The sequence below is a fragment of the Dipodomys spectabilis genome, unplaced genomic scaffold (genome assembly GCF_019054845.1).
Source record: "Dipodomys spectabilis isolate Male_0828 unplaced genomic scaffold, ASM1905484v1 ptg000157l, whole genome shotgun sequence".
In the NCBI taxonomy this organism is placed as follows: Eukaryota; Metazoa; Chordata; class Mammalia; order Rodentia; family Heteromyidae; genus Dipodomys; species Dipodomys spectabilis.
Window position 1 is genome coordinate 17,338,037 of NW_024870834.1, and position 5,447 is coordinate 17,343,483.

The 5,447-nt window shown below is 46.7% G+C and overlaps 1 pseudogene; it reads right to left on the reverse strand.

The window, feature by feature from the left end:
* Positions 1-3,340: 3,340 nt before the first annotated feature.
* Positions 3,341-3,430, reverse strand: LOC122118898 (annotated as a pseudogene).
* Between the last annotated feature and the right edge of the window lie 2,017 nt (positions 3,431-5,447).

The following is a 5,447-nucleotide window of genomic DNA, read 5'->3' on the forward strand; positions in this document are numbered from 1 at the left end:
TCTGACTGGTTGCTTAAAGAGCTACACCTGCCTTGGCTGGTACTCTTATAGGTACCAATCTCTTACAGAGATTGTCCTGAAGTAAAGGAAAGTGTGTTCAGAGCTGCCACCTGGAGATGCTCAGAGAACCACACTTCCAACTGTCGTCCTAGCTACAGGTAAGTTTATTCATCTGAGTCTGAATGGCAGTCTGAAAATAGCGAAAATATTAAAGGGTCAGGTCATTAGGTGGGAGACAAGATTAGCCCTTTTTTTCTTGCCTAAAGAGTTCAACATTAGCCGGGCGCTGGTGGCTCACGCCTGTAAATCCTAGCTACTCAGGAGGCTGAGATCTGAGGATCACGGTTCAAAGCCAGCCCGGGCAGGAGAGACCGTGAGACTCCTATCTCCAATAAAAACCACCAGAAAACCGGAAGTGGCGCTGTAGCTCAAGTGGTAGAGTGCTCGCCTTGAGCTGAAGAGCTGAGGGACAGCGCCCAGGCCCAGAGTTCAAGCCCCACGGCCAACAAAAAAAAAAGAGTTCAACGTTAGCATAGGTGCCAGGTATGGTGGTATATGACTGTAACTCTACCACTAGGGAAGGTGGAGGCAGAAGGATCATGAAATCCAGACCAACCTGGGCTATACAGTGAGGCCCTATCTTAAAAAATAAACAAGGGTAGGTATATTAAGACTAGGATCTTGTTATGTTGCCCCAGGTGGCCTAGAACTCTGGAGCTCAACTGATTTTCTTCCCTCAGCCTCCTGAGGACCTGAGACCACAGAAATATGCTATCATACCCAGCTTGGGTATATTTTGTTGGTTGTGGGGCTTGAATTCAGGGCCTGGGCACTGTCCCTGAGCTCTTTTGCTCAAGGCTAGTGCTCTACCACTTTGAGCCAAGCTCCATTTCTAGTTTTTTAGTGGTTAATTAGCTTTGAACCACAACTCTCAGATCTCAGCCTGAGTAGGTAGGATTACAGGAGTGAGCCACCAGCACCTGGCCCCAGGGTTTTAATTACTTTTCAGTAGAAATCAATCCTCCCCACATACATCTTCCTTTCTTTTTTTTTTTTTTTGGGGGGGGGGGTCCGGTCATGAGGCCTGAACTCTGGGCCTGGGCACTGTCCCTCAGCTCTTCAGCTCAAGGCTAGCGCTCTACCACTTGAGCCACAGCGCCACTTCTGGCTCTTTTCTTTTTGCTTATGTGGTGCTAGGGAATCGAACCCAGGGCCTCAGACATGCAAGGCAAGCGCTCTACCACTGAGCCACCTTCCCAGCCCCCTTTCTTGGTTTTTGAGACAAGGTCTGTCTTTATAACCCACCTGGCCTCAAAAACCAGTTTAAACCTGTTCAGTTTACCTGATTATTGGTAATCACAGGCATGATCAAGAAGAGAGCCATCCCAGAGTCTCTCTTCATAAGAACTGTGAATTCTTCTAATAGAATTGACCTTGGCACTTACACTAAATTTAATCAATTCCTAGTGGCTATTATTGAACCTGAATTTAGGCAGCCCTATTTAAAAATGTGTTATCCAAGTCACAACACTGCTATGGTGTCAGGTCCCAGATGAGAGAAACTAAATGGGGTTGGACAGAAGCACTGAAGGGGTAGGAAGTAGGTAAGCAATGACAGTGTTTATTCAAGCCCTGAAAAAGAGAATGACCCTGTGCAGGTGGCTGCAGGCTTAAGGAACACCTGTGTTGAAGAAGAGGGTGTGTGTGTGTGTGTCTGAACCATGAAAAGGGAGGATTTAGGAGTTACTGGGATCAAAGCCAGGAGGCGGCCCATGAAATTAGAGCAGGTCCCTCTCCAATCTGGTCCAGTCACAGCCCTGTTGTGACCAGCTGTGCACTCAGTAGTAATACCACTGCCATGTTTCTATTCTGCCTGCTGCCACAGTGGCTGAGGTGGATTTGCTCAACCCTTTTGCTGCTGCTTTGTCTGGTATAGAGCCCCAGGTGAGTCAAGATGGGACAGACCAAATTCTTATGAGGGTTTTAAACAACCAGCTAAAAATATAGAGCCTGCTAGGATGTTTCAAGTCTGTCACAAAAGGGCCTCCATTTTGCTTCTTTGCCTCCCTCATTGTTGAGTAGTAAGATGCATTATTAGTTCATGGGCTATACCCTTAGAGTGCATTCTGTAGTCAACTGTTTTCCTCATGTGGTTTCTAGGCAAGGAGAGCCATTAGCTTAGATTCTAGTTTGGATTAAGCTGGTTCTCTAAATATCACTTCTAGCTTAAAGAATCACACGTGGGCTGGGTGCCGGTGGCTCACACCTGTAATCCTAGCTACTCAGGAGGTTGAGAGCTGAGGATTGTGGCTCAAAGCCAGCCTGGGCAGAAAAGTCCATGATACTCTTATCTCCAATTAACCACCAGAAAACTGGAAGTGGTGCTGTGGCTCAAGTGGTAGAGCGCCAGCCTTGAGCTGAAGAGCTGAGAGACAGCACCCAGGCTCTGAGTTCAAGCCCCAGGACTGACAAAAAAAAAAACAAAACTTGAGGCAATGAGTTCAGAGGTCAGCAAGTAGCTGCTAAATGCTACTAGGTGCCAGTGCTTCCACAAACCTCGTGTGGAATTATCCCAGATATCTTCTGGACTCATTTTACAGATAAGGAAATTTGCCCAAGGGTAGGAAGTGAAGCCTTTGGAATTCAAACCAAGTCTCTCTTTGGTGGTCCTGGAGTTTAAACTCTGGCTTCACACTTGCTAGGCAAGTGCTCTGTTGTAGGCTCTGCTCTTCCTGCCACTCTCCCAGACGTTTTGCATTTATTTTTTTATGTTGGTCCTGGGACTTGAACTCAGGAGCTGGGTGCTGTCCCTGAGCTTTTGAGTTCTCTGAGATAGGGTCTCACTTTTTGCTGGGTTGCCTCCTGGAGTAGCTAGGATTACAAGCATGAGTCACTGGCACCCAGCTTGTACTTTCAGCTCTTCAGCTCAAGGCTAGTACTCTACCACTTGAGCCACGGCGCCACTTCCGGATTTCTGGTGGCTTATTGGAGATAAGAGTTCCATGGCTTTTCCTGCCCAGGCTGACTTTGAACCATGATCCTCAGATCTCAGCCTCTTGAGTAGCTAGGATTACAGGCATGAGCAACCGGCACCTGGCTCCAGCTTCACTCTCTAAGATAGGATCTCACTTCTTGCTAGGTATATGCTTGAACGATGATTTCCCCATTTTTCTGCTTCCTGCAGTAGTTGGGATGACAGCCTCTACTTTTCTGCCCAGGTTTGCCTGCAATTATGATCCTCTGAATTTCAACCTTCCACATAACTAGGATGACAGGTATGTGCCACCATGCTCAGCTTCCGTGGTTTTTAATACTATTCTCCTTTTTAAGCTCAGATGGGAAAAAGTAATGTTACCAGTCATCCTTGTGCAGGGGCCATGCTAATCTCTGTATCGTTCCAACTTTAGTATATGTGTTGCGAAGCGAGCACAGTAACAATACTAGTAAGAACTGAATAGCCATCGATACTGACCGCTACTGACTGTCACATGGCAGGCACTCAGCTCAGTACTCTGATTTTTACAAAGGTGTTATAGTTATCTCTATAATTTCTTCATTTTTTTCCTTATTCCAGAACTGGAATTTTTCCAGCCAGGCACACTAGGGCTAATTATTGTCTCTGTTAGGAGAGGCCATGGATTTCATTCAAGCTGGAGAACAATTTCTTTACCAAAAAGCATTTTTTTAGACCCCTCAAGACAGATGGAGTGCAGAATTATCAATATGATAAAGCTCAATCCCAGCTGGACGCCAGTGGCTCACGCCTAGCTACTCAGGAGGCTGAGATACTAGGATCATGGTTCAAAGCCAGCTAGGGCAGGAAAGTCTGTGAGACTCATCTCCAATTAACCACCAGAAAAAAAACGGAAGTGGTACTCTGGCTCAAGTGGTAGAGCCCGCGCCTTGAGCTGAAGAGCTAAGAATTAGCACCCAGGCCCAGAGTTCAAGCCCCATGACTGACTTAATAAAAAAAAGCTCAGTCCCACATTCATCCAATTCAAACCAAAGATGCTACTGGGGTTCTAGATCCAAAAGTCTAGATTTTTCTGCTTTACCTATAAAATGTTTGCCAAGTCATGTTAAGATTAGCCTGCCGGCCTCTTTGCCATCTAAGAACAGGCAAAAGAAGATGAGTGTCTGTGGCTGCAGGAGGGAGGGTACAGGGGCCCTGACACGGGGTGCAGGCAGGCTCAGGTAATCACTGTTATGTGGACTTCAACCCAGCACTTGGCACAGTTGGAGGTCAGCAAATATCCTTAACCTCCAGGCATTTAACGGAATAAGGACAATGACTTCCTCTTTTGCGTGGAGGGTCAGGGAAGAAGTACTAAAAGGCAGTAAATTTTCTTCTCCCGGAGGGATATACTAAAAATTGTAGCTGCTTCTAATGTTGATGAACCCAAGGCAGGACACCCAGGGTTTAAACTTGAACACTGGAACAGCAACTATGATCTTTGTTCCAAATTCTAATTCTAGTCACTACCAGTTAGATCTGGGCTGTTTTAAGAAATCAAAAGCGGGGCTGGGAAGGTGGCTCAGTGGTAGAGCGCTTGCCTTGCATGCCTGAGGCCCTGGGTTCGATTCCTCAGCACCACATAAGCAAAAACAAAAAAGCCGGAAGTGGTGCTGTGGCTCAAGTGGTAGAGCGTTAGCCTTGAGCTGATGAGCTGAGGGACAGCGCCCAGGCCCAGAGTTCAGGCCCACAACCGGACCCAAAAAAAAAAAAAAAGAAATCAAAAGCTTAGGGGCTAGCCGAGCATGCATGAAGCCTTGGGTTTGATTCCTTAGCACCACATAATCAGAAAATGCTGGAAGTGGTGCAGGGCTCAAGTGGTAGAGTGCTAGCCTTGAGCAAAAAGCTCAGGGATGGTGCTCAGACCCAGAGTTTAAGCCCCAGGACTGGCAAAACAAAACAAAAACAAAAAAAAAACAAAGGCTTACCAATGGCAAACACGTAAGGTATCTGTAAAGTAAGAAACCTGAGGATTATGTTTTTGTGAAGTCATCAGAATCTCCTACTTCACAGGACCGTCTAGGGATTCAATGTGTTAATGCGAAGAAACGGCTTTGTGTAGTGTTAGGTATGCAGCAGCTGCTCTCAGCAGAAGCGGCCACACTCAGCAGCTCCAGCTCTCTTCACTTCAACCCAGCACCCAGTGGTCATCACTCTGTAAGAGGCTAAGTATGGTGAGTACACAGACTAGGCAGACACCGTAGCCTGGGGTGGACACCTGTGATAGCACTGCTTCTGCCCTGCCCTGCCCTGCCCTGGTGAAAGGCAGCAGATTCAAGTCTGCAGTGTAAGGAGACGGATCAGAGTGCCTGATGGCGAGAGGCAAGTTCTCCTTGGGCCTCCTTCCTACACTTTTCAAAAAATGTACATAGAACCTATAAACTCCAAATTTTAAAATCTTGAAAGGGAGTTGAATCAACAGTTTCTAGAAATG